Source organism: Coturnix japonica, chromosome 3 (genome assembly GCF_001577835.2).
Source record: "Coturnix japonica isolate 7356 chromosome 3, Coturnix japonica 2.1, whole genome shotgun sequence".
In the NCBI taxonomy this organism is placed as follows: domain Eukaryota; kingdom Metazoa; phylum Chordata; class Aves; order Galliformes; family Phasianidae; genus Coturnix; species Coturnix japonica.
In genome coordinates this window covers 57290199-57308862 of record NC_029518.1, presented here as the reverse complement: position 1 = coordinate 57308862, position 18664 = coordinate 57290199, and the positions used below count along the sequence as shown (strand labels likewise).

The window sequence follows — 18664 nt, the reverse complement described above, 5'->3', positions numbered from 1 at the left end:
GGGCAGTAGGTGGGCAGTTGTACTAAATGATCTTAGAAGTCTTTCCCAATCTTACTATTTTATGATTCTATATAAGACCACTGGAAACCTTTCATATATTTCTTGCATTTGCCTTGTATCTTCTTTGTCAGTACACACCAGTTTTGAGGCTCCGCAACAGTAACTATAACCCTGAGTGTGTTAAAATTTCATGTTCAATTTCAGAATTGAGAAGGAATGGGAAGAGATAAAATGTCTCCTTTGTGGGAAGAATTTGCCTTTTTCAAAGAAACAAACGAACAAATATCCCTCATCATGGTTTTTAGCTTCTTCAGACACATGCTGCATGATATATTTAAGCATAGTTCAGCCAGGGCTTGTCTGTTTACAGCTACATGTGGACTGAACTCTGAATAGACAAATAATTGGTACCAGCAAATTGGAACAATTTCAGAAAGGATAAGAAGTCTTGAGGGACTGTCAGAAATATCTGAAAGGTAGAAAAATTGCTTTGGGAGGAAAAAAAGGCTCAGTAACAGTAGGCAAAATCACACTCTTGGTCCATACTTGTGAGCTTTCCTGACTATGTGAAAGGTTTCAGTCCCAAAGGGCAGAGATATCCTGAAATATCTGTGATATTCTGTTTATTCTCCGCGATTCTTGTCAATATGGTATCAATGTTGAGGCAACATAGATAATTTTCCAATGATTTCTGCTTTGAAGAATGCTTTAAAAGTAATGCTCCTATTTTATTAAGTTGGCCCTCAATATCAGAGGTGGATGTTGGTGGCCCGGCTGTAGAGGTTGATCCTTCCTACCAATACTCCATTACATTTACATCCATGTGACAGATGGCAGCAGAAGGGCAATCTGACAGAATGGAGTCTGGCATGGCAGTGCATATGAAGCACAAGTGGGCCATTGAATTTCTCCATATGGAAACAATTGCACCCACTGACATTCTGACATTCCTCAGTGCTCACTGGGCATTTGTGGACACCAAAGGGTGGGTGTAAGCACAGTGAGGCAGTGGGTGGTGCATTGATGACAGCAACAGTGGGTCACCTCCATTGGTGCAGGTTTTGATGAGTACTAATTGTGACAGAATTCTAAGAAGAGTAGAGAAGTAATATCAAATACTTTTCTTCCTATCTATTCTTTCTATTACGATACAGCTGGAAGGAAAGCATTTCCCTCATTTCTTGAACCACTATGTGACACTAGTGGAAAGATAATGTAACTCTTAGAATCCATCGAGGCTTCAAAAAGATGTGCTCCCTTCAGTTATAAACCCGTAATTGTATGCACTGTCAGCTCTGGCATTTTGGATTCCTAATGCTTTTCCCTTGCTGTTTGTTTAATCATTCATAATCACATACTGGGCATCTGCAGACAATTCACCCTAGATAAATAATGGTCAGCAAGCAGGGGATTTTCTGCAAAGAAACTAAAATGTAATGTTCAATACTTGTCACTGAAATAAAAAAATAAATAAATAAAGTCAGTTGCTAAAATGGACCAAAATGAAAAACACCAGGATCTTAGCAAGAGAGTAAAGGTGGAACACAATGGCAAGTTTGTGACCAGCTACAAAGCAGAAGGTTTTGTGATGGATGACCTGTGTACATTGTTGCTAGATGCAGGCATCTCTGTTCTTTTCCCAGGGGACCAAGTGCCTTTATAGTGCAAGATGATACATAAACCCTCTGCTGTAAGTTGGGACATAAGGTGACTTCAGGTTCAGATGGGTAGAGGACAATAAGTTGTAACCTGAGCAGCAAGGAAAACAGAGGCTTCAGCACTAGAAAATGCTCATCCATGTCCTGGGGAGTTGGTACGGTGTGTTCTCTGACTCCATTTAGAAATACAAGCTCAAAAGGCTGACAAACACATACTGGGCTCTTTTCCTCAAGGAAATAAACTCTCTAGATGCCACCGTCTCTTACCAGAACTGAAGGTACGTGCAGGAGGGTGTTCGCTCACTTTGCACTGTAGCTGGACAAGAAGAGAAAAACACTGTTTAAAACAATAAATTTCTCATAAGGTAGTGGTAACCATAGTGTTGCCATGTGGTATTACCGTGATGGATGTATAAGAAGGACATAAAGCTACCAAGGCAGTGATGTCTGGAGGGCAGGATGAGGAGTGGCTGAGGCCCCTCGGTGTGCTCAGCCCAGAGTAGAGGTGTTGTGGGGCGGCCTGATGGAGGCTGCAGCTCCTCACAGGGAGCAGAGGGGCAGCGCTGAGCTCTGCTGTGTGACAGCGACAGGGCCCAAGGGAACAGCATAGAGCTGTGCTAGGGGAGAGGCGGCTGGGGGTTAGGGACAGGGGCTGCACCACAGGGTGGTGGAGCACGCTGTGATGTCCCCATGCAGGAGAGAAGTATGAGTGCCACAGACTAAAGTCAGGCTTTGTGGCACACTTTCCTCTTCCAGCCAAAGCAAACATTGATTTAGTGCTGTTAGTCTTCAGTGTCTTCTCAGAAATTTGCCATTTGGTTCCTTTCTTCTCCAGGTGACTTGTTTGTGAACAAAATGCCCTGGTCATGTGCCAGGGTTTGGGGGAGCTGTTCTGAACAGAGCTTTGCTACTGCAGTCCTTAGCACGGAAGGGAATGAGTTAGTTCTGAGGCTTTTTGGGGGTCTTTACCACAGGGAACTTTGTCAGCTGTGCGGTCTTATATTTTACTACTTGCATTAAATAGAAACACAAACCACCTGCTGTTCTGCGGCATGAAGTGTGAAGATTGCTCTGGCTTTTGTCATCCGGTGTTCAAAGCCAGAGAGGGTGTCAGTAAGAGTTCTGAAGGACTCACAGCTAGACGTGGTGACAGTGGCACCCTCTGAGTCATTCCTTTATTTGAAAGAAGCTGTGCTGTGGCTTATTTTGGAAAGACATGGTGTTGGCTGTCCTCAGGGAGCGTGGCTCACCTCTCTCAGATAGGAAAGTTCTCTGTATATAAATTTATTTAACACTGAGTTTCTTCTCCTAAAATCTGTTTTCTTACAGTATAACTTTTAGAGACTGGCATCTCTGAAAACTGTAGTCCATCAGCTGAATACCTACTAATGAGCAGTATGAGTCTGGATGTTTATTTTTTTTCCTGGGTCAAGTAAGTTGAGTAAAGGGATCTTTTCATTATTGATTAGCAGTTGAAATACAGGCTCTTACTATTTATGATGATAAAAGCCAGTTGCAGTTTCATTTAGAGCTCTTTTATATTACCAGCTCTCATGCAACAGCATCTCTGCTGGGCTGAAGAATCTTGAAGAGCTTCCTTTTCTGCGCAGTCACAGATGAGCTGATGCTCACATAGTGGAGTTGGTTACCTGGTGTGTAACGGAGCTGTAATATCAAGATCACAGGTCTGAAGATGAAGGCATGTACAGGGAGCTTATCACTCAAAGCTGTGCATATCAAAACAGTTGTTATTTGGTGAGAAAAGTCATGTTTTGCCTTTATCTGCTAGTCTCCCAAGACAGATATCTGATAACAGTGCTAAATTGAGAAGAGCTTACAGCTGTGCACTTCTTAACATTCCCTTCTTACGGATGACCATTAGGAATAGCAGAAGATATTTCACAAGCAAATACTCTTCCCAGAGCCTGTGAGTTAATCAGTAAAAGGATGATTTTCTTCCAGCCATTGATAAGTTGTTATTATTATTCTAAGAGCATTTCAACAGTCTTTCACCAGCTATATCTCTGAGAGTCTTGTGACTTGTTCGCTGGAAAACTCTACCACGTGTGCAGCTGTTCTGCTTTCACAAGATAACAAGACATCAAAAGATGCCAGGCATCATGCCAGATAACTGAGCCATTAGAACAGGACTACCACAGCACTTCTGCCTAAACATCTCTGCTTGCTCCAGAATTGACAAATGGCTGCTGCACTGAGCAGATCTCCTTACTGGGAGGGTTGCCTCTGCCAAAATATCAGCTTGAACTGCACCGAGATTTGTGACCCCAGAGTTGAGGGGAGCCAAAGCCATCTTTGATAGTGAATGTTGAAGAATTGCTGGTTGAGTGCAAATTGTCTAACATGGGGGGGGGGGGGAGCACATATTTGTAGGACATTTTCTGCTACTTCATTGGTACATTAGAAATGGATTATTCACATTTTGCTAGTTTTTAGAATAAATGTAGATAACAGTAGCCTGCTGGCCTCTGTCTGAAATGTTTGAGAACATTTTTTCTTCTTTTTACTCTTCCAATTTTTACTCTTCCCTTCCAATTTCAAGAAGCTGTTTGTTTGGTGAATTCGTATGCTGTGATTCAGTTTAATAATTACTTCTGTTAACTCTGAGGACTATGTAGTTCATCTGTGCTTTTTCTTTTACTGGGAATCTACAAAGTCTCTTCCAAGTCCAGCCTATTTTGGGACACTTGAAAGACCAGATAAACCTTTGTGACATGGGAGAAGAAGAACTGGGAATACAAATACCAGCTTGCTTACATTGGTTACAGGAGTGAGAAATTGAAGCTTGTAGTCAACCCCCTTGAGAGAACAGTGGTGAAAATATTCAAAACAATCCCTCACTAAGACAACAAAGTACACGGAAGAGAAACCGGGCTCCTTTTCCAGAAGGAGACAATAAAGGCCTTGAAGATTTCCACGTCTTTGCTTTCCTCCTGCTTTGCAACACCTTGCTTCTGTCCTGCTCTTGTTACAGCTGCACAGGGGAGAAGTGCTGTACATCTACAAAAAGTGAATTTAATAAGTCAGTGGTTTCATCTTACTTATCTCTGTAAAACGTGTGTACAGCTGTCCCCCTATACAATGATAGATTCATAGAGAATAAATTTACACTCAAGAGAAAAAATTGATTCCATGTTTGGTAACTGATGCTGGCACTTGGCCTCCCACCTGAGAGGGTCTTGTGGCTGTGCTTGCAGGGCATTAGTGTAGGTGATATTACTGACACGGAGCTGGGCTACGCTGATTAACTCAGTGTGAAAATTTTAAATTGGTATAGCTGAGAAACATAATGCAGGAGATGATGGTTTTCGCATTTATTTTAAAGCTTTAATTTTAGGTTTATGAGCTCTTCACAGAGTTGAGTGGTTTTTTAAGATCAATTTTCTGGGTCTGCAGTTTTAAACTCAGCTTTAAATTCCACTCCAGAGTGAAATGAATTGCATGGTCTCTGCTCAAACAGACTAGATCTACTGGGCCACTTAAAAAGTGGGTAAATGTTGCCTTGAGGGCTGAAAATGGGATGCAGCCTCACACTGCAGGCACTGTAACTTCTATTTAAAGAAAGAATGTTCCATAGCCTGGTCTGTTCCTTAACTTTCACAAGCAACAGTTGTTTGAAAAAGTCTTCCCAGATGTTGAGCTCCAATTTGCCTCTTTGGATAGAGAGGAGAAAGCACTGTCTCTTGTACTATGTGCAGATGAAGCTTGCAGACATTACAGACCAAAGATATCCTAATAATGACTTCTGATGACTGTGGACAAACAAATGCAGCAGACTTCCAGGAGTAAAAGACAACTATGCAAGATTAAAGGGAGCACTGCTGTAGCAGAAATGCTAAGTCATGGCCTTAAAGTGATTGACCACCTGGTGAGAAGGCAGAAGCAATGCACCTGTGTAACTGGAAGGGGTGGATCCTGGCTCCACCCCTTCCCAGACTTCATTTAAGTGTTGGTGGTGGAGATGAAGGTATTTCTGGTTGGAGATTCCTGATGACCTGGGGTCTTCCAAAGGTAGGCAGCTGTTTTCCTTTATTTTGATGACTGCTGTATTTGGATTCTCTCATTTGCTGTAGCTGAGGGTTTTGCTATCCTGCTATTATTGTGGTACTTTCTATCCCATTGTAGCATTACAACTGAAAAGCTCTTCTTCTGTGAAGTGACTCACTACTAATCTCCATAGTAAGCAACCTTCCATACAGTGAAATCTTTGTGCTTGACCTCCATTAAAAGCCAGTGTTTTCTAATGGGAGTGGAAAGGACTTTAGTGGAAAGTCTACAAACAAGATGATGGCAGTAGGTTATGCTTATGTTAATCTGCATATACCAGCTTCAAGTGTGAGGTAGCTGAGACTCAAACTGATGAGTGAGTTTTTTGCATGTGTGTTATGAGATGGTATGGATGTGCAGAAACAGAGGTTTCTGAGATGGCCTGAGGGTGGTTCCAAGGAACCTCTACCCTTCCTGTGCTCCAGAAAGAGGTCACCAGTGTGCATTTGTGGGCAATGTATCCATGAGAGTTAACCACACCAGTGTGGGGATTTCTTACAGGAATATGATGAGGATACAGTAACTTGATAAAATTCCTCCCTGCTGGAAATTCTAGAATAAATAGAAAAATATGGTCAAAAAACAGTTCCAATAACAAAATCAAGCTTTTCTGAATGAAGTTCAGACAGATGCTATGGAGGGACTGGTAATAAAGAGGGTAAGTGTTGATGACCTGGTGTTCTGTCATTGGTTCTTAAATGGTTATTAATGCATCTGACCAGCATCTTTATGATACAGAGACCATCCTAAAAATCTATGTTTGAATGTGTACAAAAATAAATACATTAAAAATAACTGTAGAGGAAAGTAATCTCAGAAACATTAAAGCATTTTAAAAATCTTAAATAATAGCCAGAGGAAGATAAGAAAAATGACAGACTGCCACTGTCTGTTTACAGCAAATTTCCCCTGAAATATCACTGAGGAAAAAATAATCAACCCAAGCTTGTTTTCCAGCAACTGCATTGTTTGTGAGAAAAATAATGGAGTGGCAGCTCTGTGTTTTGGAGTTGAATATATCTTAATTTTTAGTTTTATCCAATTTAATTTCTCTTCTCTTGCAAGCAGAGTATAGGTTTCACTAACAAAGAGTGAACTTGCCAGTCACTTTGGATGAGACAAGAATATAGCATAGCAATAATTGTTGGTGTTCCCAAGACATGAGAATTCAATTCAGTTTAAATTAAGGTGTGGGAGGACAAAGGGCTGAGCACAGAAGCTTGTGGTTTACCTCTTTCACGTGGTGATGCAGACTCTGGGTTCAGAGTATCACTATGGAACCAGAGGAGCTTTGTGAATAGATGATCCTCAGGGATGGGGAGGCTTAACTGCATTCCCCACATACACAAAGAAAAACGTGATTTCTATTTGCAAAATTCCCATAAAAATCATGTTCTTTGCTGAGCAGTGTCTCATAACATCATGTCTGCATAGGGAAGCTAATGCACAAAGGAAGGATACATGTATGCTACTGCAGCTCGACAGTTTTAATAATATTGCTTAAATGCCAGTACTTGCTGTGCTTTCTAAATGTTTGTTCCAATTTGTGAGAGTTTTAAAGAAAACGAGTGGGTGGCTGATCAGTATGACTCTTTCATTGTTTCATGTGGAGTGATGCTGCCATGTGCCACGAGAAAGGAATGATCAGGCCTATTTCTACTTCATTTGTTTTTTTTCTTTAAAATCAGTAGCAACAACCATGTAAGGTGAGATGGTGAAGGATGTAGGCTGTCTAGTATATTGCTGCTTACTGTGATTTACATAGAACTATCCTACACTGACACAGTCGGGAAACTGCTAAAATCTAGGTTTCTTCACTGTCTTGCTTGTACAACGAGCTCATGGTTCAGTTTAGTTTTTAGTGTCACAAAACATTACAAATACTAAGATGCACTGAATGACTGAGAAGGCTGAAGATACATGCGGACATGTACTTATCCATACACTCTAGGTTAAGCCTGGGAGTTATCCAGACTCTAATTAGGAAGTCCTGAAGTATGTCAGTGGTCACAGAAATGTGGTTAACTTTCTTTTCCACTGCCCCCTAATAATAACTTGTAATTAGATACAACATGGTTCATAAAGCTTTTTGCTCTCTGAACCCTGAGAGAAGATACTTGCCTTGGAGGATTTCCTCATTTAAAGGCAGAAGGTTGGAGTTGGATGTTCCTGTATCAGGTGGTGGCAGTCAGTCATATCTCCCCACAGGCCTGGCTATGGCTCCTTCTCATCAGAGGAATGCAGAGCCTTTGCATCTTACCTTAGGAGTCTGTTTCCAATCTCCAATACAGTGTTGCGAAGAATGAAGTTATTAGTACAGCCAGTACTCATCCAGGTAATGCTTCTCCAAGAGAGCAGTGAGATGCTAATGGGCTGCCCAGAGAGGTGGTGGAGTTACTGACCCTGGAGGTGATCAAGAAAAGTTTAGGTGTTGTACTGAGGGACATGGCTTAGGGGGAAATATTGTTGATAGGTAGATGGTTGGACTGGATGATCTTGGAGGTTCTCTTCAGTTACCCAGTTGATAGCTGTGCCGGTTTTGTTTGTCCCAACAGCTCTTAATCATGCTGCTTGTCCAGGCTGTATGAAACCAGGAAGGTTTTTCACAAACTGCAGCAAGTTAGTGAGAACTGAGTTTACTGCCAAGCATTCTCTTTTGGGCCATGACAAAGAGACAAGAAACTGTCTTATGGAATGGGGGTTAATTACTGTCATTAAAAATAAAATTAAATTAAATTAAAAAAATATATATCAATGCATTTCCAATGGTCTAATGTTTAGTAGATCTGCAAAGAGAACTTCCCAGAGCCTGAAATTGCCCTGTTGTCCACCCAGTAAGGCCGGAAATCTGTTCACATTGCTTGTTCTAATTTATATCTAACTGTGCATTAGACTTCGATACAAAAGTAAATTTGTATCATTTCCATAATGTGTGACAAATGAGAACCTGTCGTAACTTGACCTGATCTCCAGTCCTATCTTATGTTAAAATAGTATCCCACCCCATTTCTTCCACTTTTCTTCTGGGTGAAAACAAATCAGAAGATCTTTCTGAAGAGCACCCTCTGAACCAAGCAAATGCTCGCCATTAGCACTGGAGAGCCACTTTTATAACTTCTTCAGGAAATGCTTTTTAACTTCCTGACCCTCTTTCCTTGTTGAGTTTCTTTGCTACAGGGGAACCTGGGGTTACATGTTGTGTTAGATGCTGATTTTTACCTGTTACTCATGACTTCAGATGCAACATGTTAGTAAAGCACAATTGCATTTTTATTACTATTTTAAGCATGTGCGCAGCTAAATCATTTCTGTTACTGTGTGGTCTTTAAATTCCCTGATTGTTAAGGGAGCAACTTCTTTGGGAAGAAAACATTGCTCAGCTTGCTCAGACAAGCAACAAGGCAGATTCCATACCTTGTTTTGTGAGGCTGTTTTCTTTAAGGACTCTGACGGCTTTGTGAACTTCTTGGATATACTATTTGTTTCTTTAAACCCAAATAAATTCCTTTTTAGAAGAGTTCTATTTCACCATATTATGGTTTAATTTCTTAACTTTTTTGTTCAGTACTTTGGTTGCCCATATTTTGATATTTTAAGGGAAGAATTTTGGCAAGCATGTGATCTCTGCTCAAAACATCACTGTATGTTTTCCATCAGTTTTTCTCCTTGTACAATGTATCCAGCATTCTTGCTATGATGATATGAGGATTTAAATTTCCCCTTAGAAAAATAGTAATTTTATTTCAAGGTGTTCTTTAACAGCCTTATTTATTTATTTTGTGGTTCATCTACAAATGAGAAGTCCTTCCATTTACGTTCCTTGTTCAGGAACGTTTAGTACTACTTGTGTTTGGGTGACACCTTCTGGATAAGGTTGCCACTGGAAGGAGTAATTAAAATACATCACTGCTGGTCTGTTTTGAGAAGGGGAAAAAATGTCCACCTAACCTTTTCCTGTGATTGGGATCCTACTTGAAGCTTAGTGAAGAGTTTGAGGCTCCAAAGTGAAAGATGAAAATGGATTGTATTATAAACAAGATGACACTACTTGCATGGTGCTTCATATACATGTGGACTGAGATCTTTTGTCTTGGATAACAGATTTACTTAATTGGTTTTATACATATCACTTTTTATGCCAGGCCTTTACTATGCTAATTGTTGAATGGACTAGTCAGAGAGAAAGAAAGGCTTCCCTTGGTTAGAGTAAAGATGCCCATAGCCAAGTTTCCTACCTTCAGTGGCAGGCGCATGGAGGAGAGGATAAAGGGCAAGGTACACCAGAACCAATAATTCCCAGAACTTATTTCTTGCCATAGTCAGAAATACTGTGTCCAGACTCAGAGTAAGAGGAGGTACCTTTGTATATACTAGGTCATGGCTCATCTTTCTTCAGTCATTTTTTTCCAGGAAAGTATAACAGATATCCCTCTTTGTTTCTTCTAAAATAGCTGCAATTTTATTGGAGGCAGTTCTCTCTTTCTCTCTCTCTTTCCTTTTTTACTATACTGAAAATTCCTGGTAACGTTAGTTATTCCTCATCTTAAATCTGCTCCATCCATCTGAGAACCATTCTATAAAACATATCCATATTAACTCTGCCATCTCTGAGTACTCTTTTCCCCAGAGATTCAGTGTGGATATTTTGGATATATTAGCTTGAGCACAGATTTGTTTGAGTATTCACTCTGGTGTAAATATCTTTTCAGTTCTGCCCTCTCATTCCTGTCTTCTAACAAGCCATCTATCCATGTGAGGCCATTTCAATACACTTTGAGGCAATGGAGTCTCTTAAGGCACTCCAGAGGACTTTGAGAAGCCTCTTCTGAACACAAATAAACTACACAAATGTGGGCAAGTAGTTCTGGGCTGTTGTTCTCTTTCAAGAGTACCAATAGATGTGTAGCTTCCTTTTGCAAAATCCAGGCTGAGTTTCTCCAAAGTACTGATTAAGGTTCTTATCATCAATGCTGTTCTTTAGAGCAGTCAGTTGGGAATTCCTGGTCTGTGGTGGCCCAGCCTCACTGACACCTCTTATAAATGTTGTCATCATGTTTTCACTTCCCAGTTCTCTCTCACAGCAAATGAGAGGATGCACACCGCCATCACCAGGTCAGCTATATTTATATTGTCTAGGAATTTCTTCAGAACTTCTTAGTGAATGTAATTAGAACCTGCTTGTTTGCAGCCATTAATTTTGCCCATTTGCCATTTATTCATCTTCTAGTCACTTAGTCCATTATTTCACAGCCCTTCTGCCAAAATCTGAAAGAGAGTGGAAAAGGAGGAGTGGGTCTATTGTAGAGCTTCTTCAAGCTCCTTAATGGTAATTGCAGTAGTGTATCAGAATTCAGCGCTGGACTATTTCAATTAAGCATTGACCTCAAGCTACTCACCTATCCTTGTTCATGGGAAAGCTCTCATTTTTATATGGATATATGGATTTTAATATGGTTCATAACACTATGCCAACTTCAAACAGGTTCTTGGAAACCTCTAGTCCAAATATTAAACCAGTAATCTGCTGGTTTCTGAATACGTTTTGAAAACCTGTAACCACAAGTTTTGTTGAAGCAAAATTCTACTGCCATCACCCTGCTGTTCCCACCTGACCATTCTTTCTTTTTCCCTTTTTCCAGATGTCTCACTTACTTTGCAAAACAGTCTCTCTAGGGCAGTTGTGTCTCCAAAGCATTCCAATACTAACAACCCAGCACTCAGTGAGGCAGCACAAAAGTCTAGAGTTGCTCAGCATTCAGTAAGGGTGAAATAACATTCAGGAAGAAAAGGAAAGCTCTGTTGTGGATGAAAAGTAAGTAGCCAACTTTAAATGTGCATCTAAAGTGCATTAAATGCTCTGCAACGTGTATTTCACTCCATGGAAAGGGCAAGGTGGGATATGGCTCAGCATCCAGCTGTTGTGCGCTGCAGTCGATACTGCACGTTTATTATGAAATACGGAGCACAGTGCAAATCCACAGTGCTATTATTGTGGAGAAATGTGTTCCCACTAAAGCACCTCTTATTCTTATCTTCAGTGTTGGGGAAGCAAAACTCTACTGACATAATAAAGGTGATTAATTTTGATTTGGAAAAGGAGTTACTGAAATCAAGTCTATAATTCTTCTTGGCACAGAAGGTTAGATTGAGCAGAAGTTTAAAAAGGCTGTAAAGGCAGGTATTCTACTAATTCTTCTTAAAGTTTCATCATTTTCACTTTCTATTAGAGTAGAATGCATTTGTGGCACAGGGTGACAACCATTCTGTCTCAGTATTTTCCTCTTCCCATTAATGCTTAATTCACAATGCTAACAAACCAGTTCCAGTCTGGATTGTGCCCAGTAATGATCTAAAGAAAGCCAAAACTGTATTTCTTTCCTACCTGTGTCATTGATGCACACCAGTGAGGCACTGTAGCAAGCGCCACCTGACAGAGGTTGACATGGCCCCCATTCCTGCCCCAGGAAACATTCAAACCAAAAGAACCTCTGAACATCACATGTCACCTTGAGCACTGATCAACAGCTGCCTGCCAATGTGTTGTGAATTCATCAGCCATCTACAGCACTGAAGAGAGGAATTACAATGCTCTGACCAGCAGCAGTTGTTATGGGTGTTGTACAGGTTCTGCAGCTCATTAGACACAAGGTCCAATTACCTTATCCAACTTCTGCCATTCTTAAGGCGACAAGGTTTAATACCTAGAAGGCTGCTCTGTTAAAAGTCCTATAACTTGGTAAGATTCTGGTTGACAAATTTCATGATTTTCTTTCATGAGAATGGATGGCTGTTCCCCAGATGATTCAGTACAGGTTCCTTCCCTGCGCTGGAGCTCTTGTTTTTCTGAGGTCTCACAGAGACATTTCAAATTTAATCATGAAGTCCCAGCAGGTACTACATTCAAATTCAATCTAAATCAAGCAAGGTAAATTGGCTTACACCACAGGTGAACTTGCCATGATTTATTTAATGAATTTCAGGTGTCAGAAAAGTCCCAGAAATTTTAAAGTAATTGAGGTATATACAATAATTATGTTGTGAGATGTGAATATCTCAGTGGTCAGAGATCAGCAGCAAGCTGCTTTCTCTTCCAGCCTACTAACAAACATTCTTTGCTGGGAAGTCAAGAGAAGCCTTTCTGTTGATCTTGGAGAAAGGACTCTTCTGTAGATTTACTATTTCATTAGCATGGAAATGGTTTCACCCACAAGCTCTCTGTGGCAGCAGTAGCTTGTTTTCTGCAGGTCAGGAATGCTGTTTCTTTCTTGCTCCCTCGCTGCCTGCACAAAAGTAACTGTGAAGTATGAGGTCACTAGATAACCCTCTTCAGGGCATGAATCTGTGGTGCTTTCTATTGCTTAATGTCTTATTGAAGAATCAATATCCTATTGCTGAATGATACCAATTCCTATTGTTTTTCCTTTGAAGACTCCTCATTCTCGGAGGAATTATTGTAATTAAACAGTTGTTTTTACTTATTCTTCATCTGATTCCATCCTCAATTTCAAAGCCATCTTCTTACAAGCCAGGTATTGTCTGGTGCAGGCTGTGCCTTTTCACCTACTTACCCAATGCTACTCAATTGCAAATTATTTCCAATCTAGGAGGTACTCTTCATGAAACGTCCTGAATGACAGTCAGTACAAAATCTTTTTCCTTCTAGGCAAGAAACAACACAGTAGTTAACACACTGCATCTGCTCTAAGCAACATTCAGATTCAGCTGCCTTCTCTGTGACAGCTGTGAAATTCAATCTTTGTGTTTCTTTTACATAGTAAACACTCATATCTTCCTCCTCCTGCTTGTTTACTGTCTTGGCTGTTTGGTTTGTTGGCTTCTCAGCTTGGAGGTGGTCTTGGATAAGGCTGAGCTGTGCTCTGTGGTTCAGCCCTTTAAAGATAAGGTGCAAAGAATTTGCCTTTGAGAAATTCAGAATTATTTCAGGTGCTGACTTTAAAACAAGAAAAAGAATATTAGAAATAATCATATAAATAATGCAGAGCAATCCGACATCCAAATATACTTCATCTTTCTTTTATAGGAACTCAAACGTTTATCTTTTTTCTTGCTGAGAACCTCTAAATAACATCACAAGTTAATCATTTACATTTTTTTTCATTAAACAATATTCTTCACACAGAGTAATCATTACGTGTATGTGCATATGTGCACTTACAGTATGTATTTATCTATGATATGTCTGCAAATGCATTCAATTTGTGTGCTCACAATGTGTATTTTCAGATATTGGAGGCGTGTGCCAGAATATTTTTTTTTATTATTATATTTCATTTAATGTTTGTATAGCCAGGATGTTTCACCGATATTTGCGTTTCAATTGTACTGAGGTAAGCAGATTAAAGATTAATGGATTTTAGTTGACTTTTTTGATCATGGATATTAAGTCCAGGGGAACTCAACTTAGATACATTTTAGTTTAAAGCTGCTCTCTTTATCATTTTAAAAACATGGATGCTGCCCAGGTAATGTGTACAATAGCTGTAGAGTTTGTGAGTTCTTGGAAGCTAGTAGGAACGGTGGAGTTCTTCATGTTGGAGTGTATTATCTCCACTGGCCACAGATAGAGTGAGTGCTGTATATTGACCCAGTCTGAAGGAGTGTCTTCATGGAAACCTTCCACTAAGCTTGTCCTGGGCACGGAATTAGATCTGAACCAGGTTCCAGGCCTTGAAAAATGCACTGCTGTGTACTTTAAACTGTCTTTAGAGTAGCTCTATAGCAAGGAGAAAGGGGTTCCACAAGGGAGTGGCAGCAATGTTATGGACTGACAGTAGCCCCCGTTCCCTCTTCTCCTGCACTGCTCAGGTAAGAAGGTGGAAGAGGATAGATAGCAAGGGAGAGGTGTTTTCAGTTTCCTCTGGTCTGTCTGTTAATAGTAGACAATAAATTCTATGAATGTCCCCACACTGAGACTGTTTTGCCTGTGACAGAAATTGGTTGAGTAAAATCCCTGTCCTTGTCCCAACCATTAAGGCCTTTTTCCCTCTGTTCCCTTTAGGAGGGAGATGAGAGAGCAGGTGTTGTGTTCAGCTGCCTACCAGAGTGGAACCACCATGTTGCTTGCCATTGCTTTTTCTTTCTCCCCGTGGCATTTTTTGGCTTGGCAAGTTTAAAAAGAAGGGATGTAATTCATGGATTTCAGAGCTAACATTAAAACTTCTACTACTTTGCAGGAATTGCTCTTTGTAGTGACAGCCACCTTTAGTATGTGAAATACTTTATGAATGCCTGTGAATGAAAAAGGCTGTGTCTGTCAGGATATAGACGCTTCTGCTGCTCTGAATTTAAATGATGTGTCGGGGATGTGGGGGTGGAATTCAAGCCTTATGCATGTTTTAAAAGAGAGATTTGGGTCATCCTGCACAAAGGTTGAATTTCTTTTAGTGAGAAAGCAGAGCACACTGCTCACTCCCTGGGAGGAACATCGTTCTGCACTTTAGCATGTCTTTATCCCATGCCTCATTCAGAGAGGTCAAACATTCAGCCATGAAGAAATGAAGCTGCTGTACATACATGTGTATGTGCACCACATACTCCTGACAAGCTGCTTTTCTGTGGGCTTCCTTCCCTCGTGTTGCAGCCTGAGGTTTGATGAGCTGGGTGAGCATCCCTCATTCCTATCTTCAGCCTGCTGTGCTCCTTAGGTGTTCCTTCTGTTTGTCACCACAAAGAAGCTCTTGTGGTGCAATGCCTCAGTTGCAGACATCAACAGGAGCCATGCAGGTCAGCTTGGCCTGCTGGCCCAGAGGCAAGTTGTTGTTATGGAGATAAACTAGGGTAAACTAAGAGCAGAGGCCAGTTAAAAACATTTCTTCCTTGTCTTTGTGACAGGAACAGAACAGCTAACCAAATTCCTCACCACATTAATAGTGTAGCTGGTGTGGCCGTTGCTGGGGTGTGTGTTGCTGGAGAGTGAACAGTGACCACGAATAAATCACTAATACAGCTAAAAATTAATCCAAGACAAATGGATTACTGTACAGTCCAAGCATCTGGATGGTTTGCCGAGTGCTCAGGGAAAACTGCATAACAGAAATGGAGTTCGCAAGCCAGCAGGAAGCTCTGCTGCCTTCCCATGGACCCTGAGGTTTCTGCAAGAGATTTCCTCAGCAGGAAGAAGTGTGCTGGGGAGCACTGCCCTGGGATCTTCACCCCATATCCGGGCGCCTTTGGCAGCTGCCCTGAGAGTTTCCATTTTCCTCTGTGGGGATGTGGACAGGAAGCAAGGGGGGATGTGAGGCCTGGCTGAGCAGAAGCCTGCAACCTGCTTGAGTGAGGGAGAGAGAAAGGGGCCAAAGGGATCCACAGTGTGACAGGACACTTGGAGAAGGCTTATTTCCAGTCACATGAGCATTCTTTGTAGCCATCTCTTCTGCAGGGACACCAAAGCCAATAGAGAAAGAAAGGGGGTTGGTGTATATATTGGTGTATCTGCTTTCCTTTACTTCTCTTAGACTCCCATATGGTGCTTGCTTGCAGTTGATGAGCCCATGAATGATGGGGCAACTCAGGAGGTTCCCTTCTGAGATCTCTCTGAGTCATAGTGAGGCATGTATGCATGAGCAAGTCAGGCAAGTTCATTTTTCTTCTCTCTCATTGAAGAAATAAGATCTGCTTGTTAGAGAGACCTGCCTGCACTTCCAGTTAGGGAGCTGTTTTGCACAGGATTTCCTTGGCACGAATGGACAGTTTTTATTACTCAGGTGAATTCCCTTTATTTCCACTTGAATTTAATGTGGTATTTTATTAGCTGTACTGTTAGACTTTTTCCTCAACTTAATTTTTGCTTGTTCTGCTGGTGCAGAGCGTGGTAACAACAGTATTCTATTCCTTTCTCCTTTTCAGTCATCTTGGAAGATAATGATGCTTACATACTGCTAGATCAGCCAGGAAGCCTTTCTGCAGCTCTACTCCTTCCCTCTTCCCCTCTGTAAAGGAGAACCTTCATGTGAATGGAATCCATGCTGCTCCATCCAGAGTCAGTTGGATGTTTCTGTAACAGGCTGTGACAGAATCACCTTTTATCTTTGTGTGATACAGTGGGGTAGGGCTGTGATGTTGAATCTGGAAAAGGCCAAGCGTGTCATTCATTAGCTAGCAAAATGTCAAGTGGGTAGAAGAGCAATCGATGGTACAAGGAGAAGGCACACAACAGTGAGATGCACAGAGATTTCAGCTGCAGTTGGCTTCCAGCTGGGCTGCTTTTTTGTCTGTGCAGGAACTGGTGGCAAGAGCTCCACTCCTCCCACGATAGGACCAAACCAAATGTCCCTGCATCCATGAGCTTCTGCAGTACTGGATGGGAAGTACAGTGAATGACTTGTCTGCCACCATTAAAGACTGGTTCCTGACATGATGTGAGGTAAAAGGACTTTGAAGTAGGCCTTCTGTTCCTAAGCATGGAGCTGTTGGTGCTTCTGTATGAAGCAAGGGGGGCAGCTTCAGTTACTCGCTGTAATTTTAGCCCAAAGAAAATTGGAGCCCTGTAAAAGTCATTGTGATCATTACAATCCTGATATCTATCCACTTAAACTGAACTAATTCTGGACATATTGTTCTGAATGGCTTGTCCTAATCATTGCTGTAAGTCTCTGTCTTTTGGGCCAGGACTCCTCTTTATGAAACAACTTTATTTCTGTAAAGCTGACTTTTGCTCCCTGTAGATGACACAGTACAATCTGCCCAGTGTCTGTCAAAGGCTCAAACAGCTTTTGAAGTTTCTTACAATATTATTTTCTAGCTTGTTCTTCATTTAACATTGCATGTAAACAGGCCAAGCAGCAACAGATTGGTGGACATTTGAGGAGGGTGCCTTCAGCTGGAAAAACTAAATCACAGTAACAGTGGTCCTGCTGAGTAGCAGGGCAGAGAGGGAGAGTGCTGGGTACTACTTTGCAGATTCCATGTCTGGTCACAGCCCTAAAGGAGGTTTGGTGGGGGCTGGTGGGATAGGGAGGGTGGGAAGAGAGAGAGAGGGAAGCAGAAGGTCTGCTGGCATAGTGGTGTGATGCTGAATGATGCTCTCCTGTGGTGCTTGGCTCCTGTTGTGTGGTGCTCTATCTTTTACTGATCTCTTGGTTGTTCCTCTGCAAGGATGTGAAGAAGCAACACTGTGCTACAATGTACAAGCACAGAGTGAACGTCTTCAAAGCACAGCCAGACTCAAATGTAGGAAGCCCAGCAAACCCAGGAATTCAGTATTGAACAGCAAGATCTGGAACCTGATTAAAGAAAATTGACTCACATTCTGTGTTGGAGCCACAGAAGAGAGAGAAAAGTAGTTCTGATTTTTCCTGTCATGAGGCACGGAAAATGCCACTATTGCTGCTTCCGACTGCCTCCCAGGGAGACCTCTGAAAACTGTGTACAAACAAATTCTTAGTGCTAAGTGCAGTTACAGCTGGCAGAGATGAACTTATCTTCAAGGTCTGGGAACTGCTTACTGTCACAGGGACCAGTGGGGCCTTTCTGTTGGCTGAGGAAGCTCAGGTTAGGCTTTTAAGCAAGCCAAACAAATCCCTTGGCCTGATGGGATGCACCCACACGTACTCAGGAGCTGGCAGAAGTCAGTGTAAAGACACCTGATTATCTTATGATGGTCACAGCAAAGAGTCCTGAGGGCTGGAAGAAAGCAAACATCATCTGCACGGCACCTTCAAAAAGGGCAAGAAAAAGATAAAGGCAATTCAATATCTGTCAGCCTCACCTTGATCCTGGGGATGGTGCTGGAGCACACTGTGCTGGAAATGGTTTCGGAACATATTAAAGACAATGTGATTGGGAATTGTCAGCATGGATTTATGAAGGAGAAATCATGTGTAACCAACTTGATAGACTTCCACAACAGAATGATTTGCTCAGTGGGTGAGAGGAGAGCAATGAATGATCTTATCTTGACTTCAGCAAGGCTTTCACTCCAT

The 18664-nt window shown here is 41.5% G+C and overlaps 1 long non-coding RNA gene across 1 annotated transcript; it reads left to right on the top strand.

Moving 5' to 3' along the window:
- Positions 1 to 5647: 5647 nt before the first annotated feature.
- LOC107311905 lies at positions 5648 to 17133 on the top strand. The gene is made up of 2 exons (XR_001554292.2): positions 5648 to 5687; positions 16590 to 17133. It is a non-coding gene; the product is annotated as an uncharacterized LOC107311905 (long non-coding RNA).
- Positions 17134 to 18664: the final 1531 nt, after the last annotated feature.